Source organism: Pimephales promelas, chromosome 8, assembly GCF_988280905.1.
Source record: "Pimephales promelas chromosome 8, fPimPro1.hap1.1, whole genome shotgun sequence".
Taxonomy (NCBI): Eukaryota; Metazoa; Chordata; class Actinopteri; order Cypriniformes; family Leuciscidae; genus Pimephales; species Pimephales promelas.
Genome location: NC_142776.1, coordinates 9,385,844 through 9,404,502, shown reverse-complemented (window position 1 = coordinate 9,404,502; position 18,659 = coordinate 9,385,844). Strand labels below are relative to the sequence as shown.

Genomic DNA, 18,659 nt, shown 5'->3' with positions numbered 1-18,659 from the left:
TCAATGGTCTCTGACTCAGGTGTCCCAGAGCTGTCCACTCTCTCTGTCATGGCTCCAGTGGTGGCCGATGAGGCTGCTGAAGCTGCTCTGTGGTCGGAGACAGAGGAGGAAAGAAGCCTGTCCGTTCACCTGTTCCACTAGTTCCCGAGCCCTCATGTCCTGTGGTGCCAGAACTCCCTGCTATGTCCATGGAGACCATTCCTGAGCCTACTGTTTCTACCATCAGTCCTGCCATGGCTAAGAGGGCTGTCTTCACCTTCTAATCATTGGCCGTTCTGCAGGCATGGAGGAAGCACATGGGTTCTGCTGGTCCAGAGACGGTTCACGTCACATCTGCCAAATCAGAGACCGTCACCGTGGAAGCGGTCTCTGAGGCTGCTGCGGAGGAAGCTGTCTCCAAGGCTGCTGCGGAGGAAGCTGTCCATGAGGCCCCTGTCCTTGAGGCCGCTGCGGAGGAAGCTGTCCCTGAGGCCCCTGCTGCACAGGAAGCTGTCCCTGAGGCCGCTGCACAGGAAGCTGTCCCCGAGGCCGCTGCGGAGGAAGTTGTCCATGAGGCCCCTGTCCTTGAGGCCACTGCGGAGGAAGCTGTCCCTGAGGCCCCTGTCCCTGAGGCCCCTGTGGAGGAAGCTGTCCCTGAGACCGTTGCGGAGGCCGAGACCAAGTCGGTTACTGAGCACACCCCGGAGGTCGCTCTCGAGCCTGTCTGAGCACGCCAATGCTGCCCATGAGGGCGAGCCGGTGTCTGGTCCTGAGCCGTGTCTGTTCCTGGTTGCCTTATGGACTCTCTGTTGCACCCTGGCCCGATGGACTCTCTGTTTCATTCTGGCCGCCGGCTAAGCCGTCACCCCTTGTTCCTGTTCCTCTTCATTTTGCACTTCTCTGTTCCACTCCTAGTTGTTTCTTGTTTTTTGGACTGTCTTTTATGGATTTTGACCTTTTGCCTGGCTGGATTGTGAGTATGGATTACCCTAAACTGCGCTTGGATCTTACCTTTTCTTGTGTGCATCACGTGACAATAGTAAATAAACACGATTGATCAATAGGTATGTTGGAAGATACAGTACAATACCAGTATGCCTCATACATAATATCAACCAATCAGTGTTTTCAACCGCGGAAGGAGGTCAGTAAAATAGCTGGAGTAGACTACAATGTCACATAACATTACATTTACTTCAGGAAAGCCATTTAATGACCATAGCACGTAAGTTGTCTAGAAAATTTTTTATTTTATAATATAGTTAGTGTTAGTATAAATTAGCATTTTGGTGTGCTTCACAGGTGCTGCTCATTAGCAATCGCACTACCGGCCTCGCGACTTTCTCTCACGTCCCTCGGCCGTCCTGCTCACCACATACCCCCATCACCCCTCACAGGCCGGGGGGTACACCCGAGACTGTGCCTACTCCCCCCCCCGGCGGCGGCGATCCCTGGGGGGTATGGATCGACGAGCTGAGGGAAACAGAGACGGAAGCACGAGGAGCGACGGACACGAGAGAGGGGAGAGAGGAAAAAAAAATTGGTCCGGCTCCCACAACGCGCTGCCATCTTGTCCCTCACCAGCTGGGCGATCTTCTCCGCGGTGCCCGGCGGCGACACTGGATGGCCCTCGGTGGACGCCTCGACGCTCCCCCGCCCCTGGTGGACGGCGACGGCTCCTCGGGTGCCTTGCGCAGACGTCAGGAGTCCCCCGCTCCCTGCTCCTCCCCATAACTGGCGGATGGCAGCAGGCTCCGGCCCACGGCAAGCGGCGGTGACTCCTCCTCTCCCTCCCGGAAGGCAGCCGCCCCTCCATTCCCAGGCAGTCGGCGGCGAGCTCGGGCGACCCAACGGCAACGCACCCCAGCGCCCCGCCTCGAGCGTCCATGGCCGCGAGTCCCCCGCTCCCTGCTCCTCCCCTTATGCGGCGGACGGCAGCAGGCTCCGGCCCACGGCGGCGACTCGCGCACCATGCTCGATGGCACCGCGGATTCCCCACAGCAGCGAGGACCCTTGGATAGCGCGTTCCTCCCTCTTCCCGGGTTTCGGCACCAGTGTAGCAAGGTTCAGGGAAGAAGGAGGCAGGAATGGGATGACAATAAAAAAATACAACTTTATTTAAACAAAATAAACTAAAAATTACCTCCCAGCAGCCCCTCGCGGACGACTGCTGGCTACCCAAAATAAAATATAAAACACAAACAAAGGCAGGCCTGTTCCTCTCTCGATCATCCACTCCGTCGCTGCTCATTAGCAATCGCACCACCAGCCTCGCGACTTTCTCTCACGTCCCTCGGCTGTCCTGCTCACCACAGTCTATATTTAATATGAGTTGTTATTTTTAACCTTTAATTATAACATTTAACAGCTCTCTGTAGCCTGTTTACTGCATTCAGTGAGATTTTCTGTCTTGAGAAAAATAGAAATCCTTTAGAAATCATTCTAATATGCTGATTTGGTGCTCAATAAATATTTACTATTATTTTCAATGTTAAACAGTTTTTATGTGGAAACTAATACAATTCTCTTATTCATTCTTTGATTAATCAAAAGTTTAAAAGAACAGCATTTATTTGAAATAAAATAATTTGTAACATTAGGCCTATACATGTCTTTGCTGAGATTTTTAAAAGAAATTAAAAAAGTATTAATTTCTTTCAAACTTTTGAATGGTAATTAAAAATAGAGAAGAGACTCCAACTAACCTAACATGCTTGTTGGTACTGGTAGGTTCAAGTGAGAGAGAAAAGAAAAAAACAGAGTACATCCTATATCTCCATAAAAATGCTTCATCAATATCTGTAATAAATCTTTAGTTGTTTTATTAGCATTATACTAATTAATCTATAATTGTATAAAAAGTTAATCTATAATTGTCTGAATTTATAGGATGTTATTTTTGCATGCTAATGATAAATCAAGTTAAATTAAAATTACACGTACTGCTTTGTTCTTGGTTACATATTTTGTCTGATATTTGTGATGTTGACAGCTTTGGTGCACAGATGAGCATGTTTGTGTGATATTTATCTAATAAGTCTAATACATCTTGCTGTCATTACATTTATTTTCAAGTGTGTGGTTAAAATGCTTGAACATGCTTCATCAAACAAGCAATCAGAATTGAGGAGCAGAAAATTTGTTCAGGCAGTTAGTTTGTGCATTCAGACTGTATACACAGAGAATGTCAATAAACCACTTTAGATGACACACAAAAACAATCCATTGATGAGTCTTGAAAAAAAAAAAAACCATCATGTGTTCAGTTTCGTCAATATTCCATAAAAACAAAAATGTCAGTGTACCAGAAAAAAGCCTTGAACGTTGCATTACAGAATAAAATCTCTGGACACCTCACATAATGGAACATGATTAGATATTAATGAGATGCCATTTGAAAGTGATTGTGTTAATAGAAACGAAGTGATTTCCTTTTTATCTCAAGCAGTCTTTGATGGAGATGTGATTAGTGTTTTAAATCATCTAAAGGCAGTGGTAGAGTTCATCAGATCTCTCTCTCACACACACACTCGCTTAGTATCTATCTATCCATCTCTTTCTCTCTCATCCTCTTGATGCCCCGCAATTTGCATGTTGCTGAGTAATGGGAAACGTTACATTCATACTAAAGCAACTTCAAACACGCAATTGATTTTAGTGCAAGCCCAGAATGTAATCTCTAAATCCTGTTGCTATTCTGAGTTTGCCTTTGAAGTTGTCACAAACGAAGAAAATCTCGCAGAAATCATCATAATACCTATAAGTCCGAGATGGAAAGGGTGGGATTGGGGATTTACTGCTGCCCCGTTACTCTTACTGCAACCAAGACGCATGCAGCGACTAAAAAAGCCAAACACACATTATGTGAATTTAGCCCTAGAGCTATTATAATAAGTACTCTGTGTTTTTTGCCATGATATATATTCCACAACTACCATGAGATGAAATGACCCCTGCGTGATCTCAATTATGTTATTAAAGTCATACGGCATGCATTTTGCAAAATTGACCTGTGTTTAACCTCTTGAGAATTTGTGTTTTATTGCTCCATCTCTCGAGATCAGTTTATATTTATTATCTCTATCTTAAATTTAAATCACTTTTTATGAAGAACCCATTGCATGCAGAACTATTCGGTTAGTCCCTAACGCACACACACACCACCACCACTCAATTAAGGTTGTAAAATTGCACAAATTGCCACAATGCTCAATTTAGAAAGGAAAGAAGTGGGTCTGAAAACCAGGTGAGATCAGTGTCTCCCTCACAGGTGTAAGCTAAAAATACCTTTGTAATGCAATATAAGCCTGTCTCAGGGATTTACCTTGTCACTAATCTTATCATAGATCCTGCTAAACCAATCAGAGACACAATGAGTCAAAACACAAAACATTTACCACATCAGTGATTAGATTCTGAAAACAACATGAAGTTCAAAGGTGTGCAAAGACATTCTCACTTCAGTACACAAATGCGACAATGATTTAAATTTTTATAATATAAAAATGAGTAGCAAAACTAGTTGAATGATCTGTGTTTACACTTGTGATGTTCTGTGCAAATCGTGTAAAATAGATATGAAACAAAAACTGTTTCCGTTGTGTCGGCCCTGTTGAAAGATCCAGCAAAAACCAGCATGAATTCCATGTTGGTCCAGTTAATTCAGTGCTGGTATAGCGCTGGTCTTAGACCAGTGGTCTAGCTGGTGGACCAGCATAGTCATGCTGTTCTCAAGCAAAACTCAAGAATAATTTAGTAACCTACCATTTTCAGATTTTTGTTTTCTTCGCCAACAAAAATAATAACGAAAATAGTGCTTTGCAACACATTCAGAGTTTTTAACAAATCGTTTGAGTGAGTGATTCAGTGACTCGTTCATAAAGACACTTGTTTTGCTCAGATCATTTGAATAAATGATTTTATGAGTCATTTCTCAATTGAAAGGTTCCTTCCTAAAACGTTCCATCCTATGCTTCTAGGCTAGAACAATTCTCAGTACTAAACGCTAATGAGACAATAGTAAATCCAAAGGCAATGCCTCAGAAAATACTGTTAAAAATTAGTTTGGAAAAAATACTTGATATTAAAAGTATTTAAATCTGATTTTCTATTAATGCAATGCAGTCAATGAGCCATGAATTGGAAGGTGTGGAAAGGATGTGGTACCCCTTTTCCACCAAAAAAGGTTCCTACCACTCCCTTCCGGGACCAGGTGGTGAACCTGCAAGCGCTGCCCCTGGAGGAGGCAGACCCAGCCTTGGCACTGCTCTGTCCAGTACGTGCCCTCCGGGCTTATGTAGACAGAATGCGGTGTTACAGGACCTCAGACCAGCTCTTTGTCTGTTATGGTGGGAGCCAGTAGGGAAGGGCTCTCTCAAAGCAGCGGCTGTCTCACTGGATTGATGACACCATTGCTTTGGCTTACCAGCAGCAAGGTCGACCGTGCCCCCTTGGTGTGACGCCCACTCCACCCGGAGTGTGGCTTCCTCTTGGGCTCTAACGTATGGCGCCTCGCTAGCAGACATCTGCAGAGCTGCAGGCTGGGCGACACCTAAAACATTCGCGAGATTCTATAATCTCCGAGTGGAGCCTATGTCCTCTCTTGTACTCGCTCAACCGGCCAGTACTGGACCCGCTCAGGTGTCTTCGCTTGCTCGCCATTCCACTCCACGGACTGGAAAAGTGCGATTTTTTCCTCAGCTGAGCCTTCTGTTGAAGCCCTAAGTCCTCCAGCACTGTTGATGCTGGCGCCAGTGTCTGTTGCCTTGGCGTCGGCTAGGTGCCTCCGTGTGCATGGTTCCTGCTAGTAACCTCCACATGTGTATTCTCCACTGTAAACCTTTCTGAGCATGTGTCTTCCCTCGGCAAGCCACCTTGGCACCCCTGGAGTTAAGATTCTAGCCACCCTACGGGTTGGTGACTCCAGTGTTCCTCCATATGAAGTCTCCTTGGGCCATATGTGTATTCTTAAGTCCTCCCTACGGGTAGGCGTACTGTGGCATATTTCTTCTGGGATATTCTCCCTAGTGTACCTTGGTATTCCTGTGCTAAGTAGGACTCCTCGTCCGTGCTAAGTTCACGACAGGGTATCAGACTTTCGCAGGGCACTGGAAGACAGCTGTGAAGGTGGCGTGATTACACGGGGGACCCCCATTGTCCGTCATCCGACCTAACTCGGAGTGACTACGAAAGGGAACGTCTCGGTTACGTATTTAACTCTCGTTCCCTGAGTAGGGAACGGAGACGTTACGTCTCCCTGCCATTTCCGCTGTACCGCTGGGTAGACGCCTGAGTTCAGTCTCGGCTCCTCAGCGAAGACATACTGCGGTTGCGTCCGCTTCCTCCTTTTATACTCACGAGGGGGTGGAGATACGCTATGCAAATTCCGCAGACCCATGGCATTTTCATGCCATTGGCTCGTTTTTTAATACTAGAAGAGGATTGGCTTTCTATGCGAAACCCCCATTCTCCGTCATCCGACGTAACGTCTCCGTTCCTTGTATTGCTCGGTAGCTCGATCCGGTTTGTCATCAGGAGGTAGGCCTACAGGTATGTTATTTCGCTATGCGTGTAATGCGTGAATCGGTGGGCGGGGCTAAACCTGCCGTGTTAAAGTAGGCGTTGATCTTCTTCTACGGGGGTGGTGTTTTATCCTCTTTGACGTCATAGCTCCCCACTTTGAAAAACGAGTCGTTTGCTGAGCCTGGTGTCAATAAAAGCTTTTATTGGACTAACAATGACGTTTTCAGTTCTGAAACTTACAGGATATTCTTATAATATGATGACCTCTTAAATGTCAAAAGCTCAAGGAAAATTTGATTTCTCAGTTCATCACCCCTTTAAAAACAAATGAAATATGAAAACAATTGAAAATTTAAATATAAGTCTTTTAATCTTTTCCTTTGATATGTAATCTTTTCTGATTGGTTATGTACCCCTGTCTTTCTTTACATTTATTTTTTTCTATATTGTGACTGTTTTTTTCTTTGCTTATAATGTTTAAAAAATGAATGAATTAATTAAAAAAAATAGAAACGCTTGCACCAACTTCAAGTATAATAATTACAAAGGTGGACTCCATCATGTTTCTGCAAATGTTTCTCCTGGCTTTGCGATCCTATATTATGGTCAGAAAAGATGTTTAGAACACCTCTAAACCAGCCCCCAGCCCCCAACATATGCATATTGTAAAAGAACGGTTCTAGTCCAGCAAGGAGTTGGTGCCACTTTGGAACCAGTTTTCCTGGCCGAGAACCGGTTCTTTGACTGTCGAAACACAAAGAACTGGTTCGCGCACAGGCACCGGCTCCAATCCGGCTCTCAAAATGCTTTGGTGGAAAAGGGGTGTGGGTGACTGGAAGACATAAAGGATGCACTTGATGCATCCTTCGAAATTCGCCCAACGAATGATTTGGATTTCCACAATCACCTGTTTTATTTCTTAACAAATCAGTATTTTAAATGAATTGGTTGAATGTACGATTCAGTGACTCACTCTTGCCGCCACTTCTGGCGTAATGACGTAACCTGATTACTTTTGATACAAACAGTAAAACGCCAGTGTTGTTGGAGCAATCTGGTTCTGGGACCAGAATTAATTCTTTTATAAATGGTGAGCTGTAAAGACAATCAGTCTTTTTCCTTTATGCATTTCTTCGGCTCACATTTTTCACTTAATTGCTATGTTGCTATTAATGCTAATTAAAGATGTTATAATTAGCCTAGATAGAAATTTATTTGAATGTATGATGGTGGCACTTTAGAATGACAAATAAAATAATTTACTTTAACATAAGTAAATGAATGCAAAACGTATGTCGACAGGGCCGTGGGAACTAGGGGTGCTGAGGGTGCTGCAGCACCCCCTGGCGACAGCTGTTTCACTACATTGAAATTTAATATGACGTGACTTTAAATAACTTTGTTTTTCAACATGTTTTTTAAGAACACCTTCTACCTTTATAAAACGACTCTAACGATTATTTCATTTCCATATGTTGTCGAAGAGTTGTATAGAAATTAATATAGGCTGCCTATCATAAGGCAAAAGTCGATCTCGCAAAGAGTGAGTGGCATGACACTGGTTGAGGTCCAGCATCTCAAAATTGATTTGACACTCATTTTATGCATGTGAAAAAACTAAATACAGATATCTTGATTAAAGCATTCTTTGGCATTAAGGGCTGTTCACAAAGACCGAGTTTTTTCATTACCCTCTGCTACTGTTCCAAATGCTTTTCACTGTGAACGCGCACGCAACTGTTGCCCTCGCGTCTCGCAAATGAAACCTCATTCTCAAAACTCGGCACTCAAGTTAAAATAAGTTCAACAAAAATGCACCTCGAGACCTTGCATTCCCTCAAATTCGCCTGTATGTGGTGTAATGGTAGTAATGTAATGGTCAAGTGGAAGAACATTAGACTAACGTGCAAGAGTTTCTGAGTTCTATCCACACTCGCATAGTTTTTTTCCCCCCCTCATTAAAACCGATTATGTTTATCATTTGTTGTCAAGCAGGGACATGACAAAATGTTTGAATGCATTTTACTTTGTGGTTTCACCGGTACGAATAGAGATTTCTCCGCAACTGATCAAGCTCGTGTCCTTGTGAAGATGTTCCTTGTGGCAGCGCGAGCCACAAGAGAACACTATCAGCACAGCACTGAGTCAACGAGTAGCCTACTATGATCACTTGATTTTAAAAAATAACACATTTCAGCGTGCTATTTCTCCTCTTATTTAACAAATGAATGTTCTGCTAGACTAGTTAACCGGATTTGTTTTATTTATTTGTATTGGTACATCCACGCCGCGAGATGTTTAAAAGTGCTGGGGACAATATCGACCCTGGCAAAAAGTGGTGGAGAAATTCCCAAATAATAATTATTAATAATTATGATAGTAGTAAAAGGTGTTTCTGGTTTGTTTGTTTTTTTGTTTGTTTGTTTTTTTGCGTCAAAATATTTCTCAAACGGCAGTGCAAACCCCCTGATGACCCAATGCCCCTCCAGTAGATCTGCTCTGGCGCCGACTCTGTCAAGCCACGCCCATTAAGCCCCGCCCCCAGCACCCCCATGATAAAATATGTTTCCACGGCCATGTATGTCGATAATCCAGAATCATGTAATAAAACTTACATTTCTCTTAATCAAATCAGTTGTTTTATACACATATTTCTGGCATATGTACCATGACTTGTCTTCCAATGGATATTTAAATCTCAAATTGCATATGTGGTGTAAAAATTATCAAGAGTGCCCCATTTTTTCATATAAAAAAGCAGCAGAAGTGATCCTGCTATGTGAAACACATAAGTATTCAAAATCAAATGCTAAACCTTCTTTGCCAAAAAACAACAACAAAGAAGCAGAGAATTAGAGAGATAAGCAGTCCAACACAGTTCACTTTCGTGACGTTAATCGGAAGAAATTATTCACATTCCCTGGACTTAGACCAGAAGCCCTCAATTACTCCTCCATGTAAAACCTGTTTTTGACCTGACAAATAAAACAAATAAATTTAAGTCAAATCTGTTTCTTGAGTGAGAAAATTAAGAAAAAAAAAAAAAACATTCTCTCAGTTTGATGTCTAATGTTTGAACTAACTGAACTGTAAAAGCTCAGTGAAAGCCAAAGAGTTTGATCACCCACTGCGTAAACATTAGTCATCCGCAGTCTGAGACTAAAAGCTGACATATCTGCTGCTGGGAGATTTTGTTGATTTCTTATTTTTTTCTTAAAACTACATTATAGATAAAGTAATATATTTGAGGAGAAACACGGAGAATGTCTGATGTGAAGTAACTGTGGTATACCACATCTATAAGTTGCTTGTTTTTGTGTGTCCATTTTTGTGCATGCATGCATTGAGATTTTTCTTGAATGTGTGAGAATCTTGCTTTAAATGTATGGTGAGCAGAAGCGTGTGTGTGAGAGTGATTAGCCAAATCCAGTGAGTGGCAGGAAAGACCCATCCATTGTCATCTCAGTGGCAGGGAGGTCTGATGAATGTTTCATGTGAGTTTCACTAATCTATGCCTCTCTATTGTGGAAAATCAAGCATGCAAAATCATTACCAAGCTAGGGGAGAGCTGATCCATTGACCTCCACTGAGCTTGTTTATTCCTGTTCCTCCAAGGTCGCTGTGTGGTCATTATTTACAGAAATGATTACTGCTGACTTTCTTGTATGCCAAAAATAGTAATTACATTTATCTCTGACAACCGGGATGTTGCAACCTTCGCACCTGAACCACTGGCTTCTTAAAAATTTCAACCAGTCTGATTTGAATGGAAATAGAATGGAAATGCAAATCAGAATTGTTTTCTGAGTGACTATGTATAAGTTTGCATATAATGCATTTTCACTATTGGATGAATAATATTATACCATTATAAAGCATCTAATTATTGTTGTGTGCATGAAAATGAGATTTGTATCTGTATATATGGGGTAATTATGTAATAATAAGTTTTCATCTCTCGACAACCATGTACAGAGCTACATGAAAACAAATTCGTGACATTTAGTGATATAGTATAGCTGGGTTTCAGTCACGTGATTATGATGACACGCCGAATTCAGATGGAGGGCAGGGAGTGAAGAGAGCAATAGACGAGATGGAGGAAAGTCCGTACTGTACTACTTTACACGCTATTACAAGAAAAAGAAATAAAAAAAGGTTACACTTTATTTCGATAGTCCACTTTAGACATTCTACTAACTATAAGTAACTTTTCAACTACATGTCAACTAACTGTCATTAGAGTATTAGTAGACTGTCAGCTTAATATCTGCTAACACTTTATTTTGTTGGTCCCCCAACAGACATTCAACTGACTACAAGTAACTTGGCGACTACAAGTCAACTTATTCTCCTAACCCAAAGCCTAACACCTAACCATAACCTACCAGTCTACTGACAGTCTACTATAATATACTAATACTCTAATGAGAGTTAGTTGACATGTAGTTGAAAAGTTACTTATAATTAGTTGAACATCTAAAGTGACTATCAAAATAAAGTGTAACCAAAAAAAAATCAAACATATGTTGGACGTGATCCTTACGTTATGAAGAGGAGCGATTTTTCAACTGAATTGAAATATTTTCTTGCCATCAAGGCTGTAGATATCAGCAACTACAGACATACTATCAATCGTCTTACAGACATACTTTGACTTTACAAAGTTCGGAAACGTTACACGTTACACAAACAGTCACTTAAGTTGTGTTAACTCACCCTTGACGAAGTGATCACTAACGTTGCACACACGCGTATTTTCCCATTCGGCTCCTCCCGACCGCAGACATAGGTTTGCAAGCAGTTTTTCGATCAATTTCTTGCATTTTCCCCCCTTATGAACTTTTGGTACGATAAAAACTCCTTGTGGTTAGATCGATTCAAGTAACTAAATGACTCAAAACAGGCATTTTGAGTTTGTTAGTGTTTTCTAAATACAGCAAATCACTTCCTGCCCTCCATTTGTATTTCGCGCCATGGCAACGCAGTGGCGTGATGTCATATGAAAACAATCTATTTCAGGAGCATCAGTAGCTACCTTTATATGGACACATTTTGTTCACGTAAACACTATGTTCAGCAGATTCTTTAGTCTAAGTTATTTCTGAATAAAGCCCCGTTCACACTACACGTGACTTTGTCGCTGCAGGTCGCCAGTGGCTGCGCTGGAGGGCGTTCCCCACTACTGGTTGCCTAGTAATTTTTGTGAGTGACATTCACGGATGTTACTCTATGTTAGACAACAAATGTGTTTTATTGCCGCTACAAACAAATATTTTGGAAGGAAAAGTCTAAACATAAATGGAATCAGTACATAAAATGCATAATATTACTGTAAAGATGAATGAGAAACAGTGAGTGCTCTTTGCCATCGCGGCTATTTAACTGCAGCAAACGTGCAAATACCGGTCTATCTGGGTTCCCAAAACCATTCAGTCACGGAGTCAGTACGATGAACCCCACTGTATGTACACGGAGATATATCATCCATTATAGGACAGTTTCTGACTGCTAAAATGAGCTTCTCGTTCAACTTGCCTCAGTCAGAAATCGCTCTTCATTTGCATAAAGTTAAAAATTTCTCAACTTTGTCGCGTCGCTGGACACGTCCCTCCGGTCGCGACCGCGCATGTCGCCGGAAGCCGCCCGCTCACCATTGAAAATGAATGGTATTGTGTCGCTTGGTCGCATGTACTGTGAACGGGGCTTAAAGAGGTCAGAATGATGTGCAAATTGCACACAATGCAAATATACAGAGTTTCACACTGTTTCAAGATGTACACACTTGCCATCATCCTGGTTCTTTTTTTTTTTAATTACACAGGTTACACAGACAAGACTTAGATTAAGCCAGGATTAGGCAATTATAACGCTATTGCTGCTTCTGAAATCAAAGACTTCCCTACACTCTTAGAAAAAAGGGTTCATTGGGGTTCTATATATGAAGCATGGGGTTCTTTACTCAACTCCAAAGAACCTTTTATGCTAAAAAAAAGGGTTCTATAATGACAAGAAAGAATCCTTTTGGCACAAAAGTTTTTCATAGGCTATTATTCATTCATATTTTACATTATTCTGCAACATTTTGTAGTTGTAATTAAATCATTGTTTATTAAACTGTTGTAGTAACTTAATATCACATTTTAATCATGCTGATTTTTGGAGGAGAAAAACTAAAATGGCACTCTTCGTGTGATATTGATGAACTACATAAAATAATAGAAATATATAGATTTTCTAACCCCCATACATTGAATGTGATCATTCACATGCCTTCATAAATACATTTTAGGGTCTTGATGTTTGTCAATAATATGAAATATTTAATCCGGAAAGGACAAAACAAATGATAATGAATGAACCCAAAAGGTTCCATATAGAACCTTTTTCCCCTAAAGGGTTCTTATTATTGAACCCTTAAAAAGGGTTCCAAACATGTAGCGCTGATAGAACCTTTTAAGGTTCTATATAGAACCTTTTCTTCTAAGAGAGTACTATATTGTATCCGAAAAACACCATCAGAGTACTGTATGTCCGAAGACATAGTATTCAAAAAAACAGTGAAAAGTGTGACACTTTACAATCCCACGAGGCCAAACACACTCTTTTATTGGTTGGTGAGGGTGTCAATACACAGCTTGTGGCCTTTAAGCTTATGTAGCAGCCTACTGAAAAAAAATAATGGTTTTTAAGGCTCTCTAATAGATTCATCCAATGAGATGGACAACTAGACAGGCATAATTTTTATGTTAGAGCCATAAAAGGGCCATTATGATCTCCGGAGACAGGAGAACAAGAGAATAGCAGTGAAGCAACACAATTGACACCGTAGGTCACATAACAGTGAAAACATGGTGGAAAAGCTGGGACCGAGATGGGTCTTGTGCATGTTGTCCACTTGGGTCGGTGCAATCCTGTATGAAATCCATCTGGGCAATTAACATGGGGCCATTATGGAACCCTCGGACAATTCATACCCATATACAAATGTTGGCTGGGATGTAGTACATCTGAATTATACAAAAAAAAAATCATACTATATGTAGAACATTCTTTTTTAAGAGTCAAACCAAATGTAGTCCTTACCATAAAGTATGCGATTTTTCTCATAATTCTGTACGTTCAACAACAGCTCATTTCATTTAGCCATTTCTACACGCTCAGAACGTTCAAGTTTCAGTTTTAAATCCAAGTATTTGCATATCGTATCGAATGTATTTCAAAAGGTTTAACCACCACCCTCACCAATCCAAATAAAATTTCAGAATCAGATTAGACCAATTCATTCTGATTGACATTTCTGGTTACATTTGACAGTTTTATTGTGAATGGGCTACTAGTCTTACACACTGATTATTAGGGTCCATGTAAACACGTCTACAATAAGGGATCTACTGTAGATTTCTGGTTGTTCAGTTGGAATGTTGGAATCTTTAAGAAAATGAATGTCATGGAATCAAGAAAAAGTTAAAGACTGATTCTGTTTGAACTCGCATAGTTATTAGCTTCTCATTGATATATTGAGATAGGCCTAATGGTTGTGCTTTAGCTGTGCCAGATGGATTGCAGAAGGATTGATTAAACACACTTTTTTATTGATTGGTGAGGGAGTCAAAACACAGCTTGTGGCCCTTAAGCCTATGTAGCTGCTTATTTTTGGTACTTAAACAAAATAATGATTTTGGAGGTTCTCTAATCGCTTCAGATGGACAACTAGACAGGCTCAATTGTTGTGTTAGAGCCATAAAAGGGCCATTATGATCCCTGGAGAAAGGAGAGACAAGATAGATAAACTTGTAACTTGTGTGTGACTTGTAGAGAGAGGTCCATCTCAAATCTCTACAAAAATGAAGGAAAAATGTTTCAATGGTTGAAATGAACCATCTCAGAAACTTGTTCCTGCTTGCGAGTACGAGTAGAACCGAAAGGGGTTATATTTTAACCGTATTTTAACCCATATGAGAGTGAGGTTTAGTGGGTTAAGTGTAACGGGGGACAGCTAGAAAGAGCCGCTTCGAATCCCACTTGGAGCGGCGGTGTGAGTAGAATCGGAGGGGTTCCAGTAGTGCACTATCTAAAGTGGACCATCAAAAAAAATTGTTACCTATATATACTAACCTAAGTACTATTCTCACAGAGAACTGTCCACTTCGACAGGAAAAGGCTGACCAAACACTGTATCAAAACCATAAGTCACTGTTCATGTTTTACATGACAGGTAGGTACATTTTAAAAGAGACTGGCTGGCATAGCCTAACTCATTCCAATAATGGCACAACAACGTAAGCAGATGACTGTATTGACAACAGAATATACTTATGTTCAGTCTTTCTCATCTTACATGTTACTTCCTTCCATTTAAAGGGTCCATTTCATGCTTTTAAATCATTCATTTTTACATAGAAATCATACATTGGTGGTCTATATAAAGCATAACTGCAATGCTTGGATCTGAATTCCTCATTATTATAGCTCCAGACCCCTTTTCTACCCCTTTTCTGATGTGCGTCTGTGAGCAACCTGTTTTTAAGCGGTCCCTTTCAATAAAAAGGAGATGTGTCATTCCCCGCCCACTCTCCAGATCGCTGAGTTCATGGTCGGTTCAACGGCCATTTTTGTAGTTTGATTAGAGATACACGATTATATACTATAGCTTCAAAGAACATTTTAATTCACACGTTAACAAAATGTCAACAACGGAAGACTTGTCCTTCAAGCCTTACATGTGTGATCCAGAGAGAGCGATTTGAAAAAGCCGACGGCGAACCTGCAGAACAACGTCTTCATATGGATGCAGTGCGATGTAACTGTATTGTGTTATAAGTGTTATAAGTCGACTATTTCTCTTGTTAAAACAAGCACACTAACAAGATAAATGACTACGGTTTAATCTTACCACTAAAAATCTGTATTGATAATATGATACGTTTAGAAAAGCATCAGAAAATACAGCAGCTAAATGACCATTGATGAAACTCAAGAACAATTATACTGCAGACGTGTAACGTTACTTCAAAACAAAAACAAAGAAAGACAAAGGTACTGCTAAACCATGACCACCATGTTTTTAAGATAGTAAAGTACTTTATTTTTATTAACAATATTTAAGTTACAGCTTATCGAAATGCTCTGTTTGTCGTCTCCTAAGATAGAAGGAATTGACCCCTCATTCAGGCGAAGACGATCGGCAAACCCTCTTTATACTGGCGGAGGTTGTTGAAGTGGGAATCCTTAAAGTGCTTCAGGTCACTACATCCAACAACCGAACATTTTGACTTGCCCTCTCGTAACTTCTGCATCATTGAGCTTAGACAGCAAAATCGGAGTCCTATTTGTCAGTTCCGCTGCAAATACTGTGACGTAATTGTTCAAAAAAACGTCATAGAGAACAGAAAACTCGGAACCGGTTGAAAAATATGACCAAAGCAGAATATAAAGATATAAACGAAGCACCTGAAGAGAATAATTTCATCTTTTCTGTACTTATAAACACTCCAAATATACAACAAAATGCATTTAATTCACCCAAAAATAAAAATTCTGTCAGTAATTACTCACCCTCATGTTGTTCCAACCCAGTAAGACCTTCGTTCATCTTCGGAACACAAATTAAGATATTTTTGATGAAATCTGAGAGCTGGATCACTCCTCCATGCTAGTCCATAGGCATCTTGATGAATTGAAACTTGCTGGCCTTGAAAAGTTATTAAAGACATCGTTAAAATAGTCCAAGTGACTACAGTGGCTCAATCTTAAGTTTATCAAACGACAAGAACACTTTTTGTGCGCAAAAAACAACAAAAATAACGACTTTATTTCAACTATTCATTTACTTCTCTCTCTGCCTCGAATCAGGTTACTAGTTTAATAACGTAAACTTCTGTTGTTGTTCGTCACACGCATCACACACATGACCAGCGTCGGCCAATAGTGAGCCTACATGTGATGTAGCTCTTCGCTATCACACTACGTTATCTAGAGGCGCATAGAGAGGGAAGTGAATAGTTGAAATAAAGATGTTTTTGCACGCAAAAAGTATTCTCGTCGCTTGATAAAGTTAAGATTGAGCCACTGAAGTCACTTGGACTATTTTAACGATGTCTTTAACAACTTTTCGAGGACGGCAAGTTTCAATTCCTCAAGAAGCCTATTTTCTAGTATGCAGGAGTGATCCAGCCCTCAGATTTCATCAAAAAATATCTTAATTTGTGTTCTGAAGATGAACAAAGGTCTTACGGGGTTGGAACAACATGAGGGTGAGTAATTACTGACAGAATTTTCATTTTTGGGTGAACAAACCCTAAGGGATAATGTCCCCTTTAAAGCACTAATTTACAGACACTAAAATTCATTTAGCATGCATTTATATTTTTAAATAACATATACAATTGTAGCACTACTTAATTTATATGTCTACGTGCATTATTGCATCAAGCAACCTTAAATTCCACAGACTTTAAGACTTCTATAACATCCTGTTGCAATGTCAGAACATAAGGGTTTTATGTCAAAACTATGATGTGTTAAACTCACAGGTACCTTAATACTAAATGTATTTTGGCACTGCTGCACAACCTCTTGACAAAACAGGAAATCATAACCGAGCAACAAAGGAGCCTAATAAGGATGGCTCAAGATCTGAAGACATCACAGAGAGAGATCACAGCTGCCAGTGGCTTCTTATATATCAAAGAGCATGAAACGTTTAACTAAATGGAATGTCAACAATAAAACGAAGCACAAAATTGAAAACTAACAAACACCAAATGCATATAAAAATGGGGTTTGGCAAGTGAATAACACTACAACTGGGCAGCAGTTTTAGCAATTGCAACATGATAAAGGGGTAAAATCCCAATGTACTAATGTAATTCTGCCTTCACATGCTATCGGAATCATTGTAAATACGAGTTTCTTACTTGGAAATTGGACATGATTGCCCTCTCAAGTCATATTTACTACTAGGTAGTAATGTGTGATGTAGAAATGTTGAATACTAAGTCCACACTAAATTTTCCTACTGGCGACTATAAAGTATATTTCATTATTTAATTCAAATATGTTCAATCTGGCTTTAATAATTTTCCTCCAAGAACAAACCTGGTGTTCAAGCTCGAAATTATGACTTCAGAATTGGGAAGTTCTGTAGGAACTGATGATCATTGCATTATTTTATCTACAAGAGCAAATCAAGCCAAAGAAATACATATTGACAGTAACTGTCAGACTTTCACATCAAAATGTGGATGGGAAGCCACAAATCTTTTTTTCCATAATTCTTGAGGCAAGATTAATATGGTACATATATAATCATTTTCTTATAATAATATTCTAATAATGCTACAAATAAAACATAAAGATAATAAAACTTAAAATTAAAATAGACTTTTAAATTAGATGGCTTTAGAAAATTTAGAGTTAAATTTGCACTTTATTTGAAAAACTGTATATTTGTAGGTCTTTTAAATGGGAAAATATTTTTATAAGGGCAGGTTACAATGTCAATCACTGCCAAATAGACTGTCTGTCAGCAATAAGCACAAAAATGCAGCCATGCACAACCATACATTATACATACTGGCAAACTTTGTGAACAGGATAATGCAGTAAATCACCTGCCTAAGCCATCACTATCATAAAATCATATGATTTCATGATTATATTTCAAAACTATACACAAGAAACCAAGACGAACAGAGAAAAAGAGTAAAGAAGGGCTCAAACTCAGAGAGAGCTGATATCCTTGACAGAACTCTCATGGTCTATATCACGAAAAATCTCTCTTATCTGATCCTGTGTAGAATGAGCCCAAGAGGAAATTACTGACTGAAATTACAGCTACGAAAGCAAAACCGAAAAGAATCACACCATCTTGACAAACAAAAAAATGTCAATGTAAGCAAGGGAACTTTCTTTTAAGAGTTGAGCGCGTGTCTCCTCGAGGCTGACTGGGCTAATGCAGGAATCATGTCGCTTGTCCCTCTCCTGAATTTTTCATCCATTCTTTGGCCAAAATAAGACTCAGCATCAGATGGGACAGACTATGATGTAACTGGAAAAGAAAGGGATCTAGAAAGTGGCAGATCTCAAATTGAGATGTCTGTTGCCCCAGCGTGGAGGTTAGACACAGACGGATAGGGATTCATTTCCTCTTTCCT

The 18,659-nt window shown here is 40.3% G+C and overlaps 1 protein-coding gene across 3 annotated transcripts in view; it reads right to left on the bottom strand.

The window, feature by feature from the left end:
- Positions 1-18,659, bottom strand: part of asic4b (acid sensing ion channel subunit family member 4b) — a 53,969-nt gene that overhangs the window by 25,123 nt on the left and 10,187 nt on the right. The gene's annotated exons all lie outside the window — the stretch shown is intronic.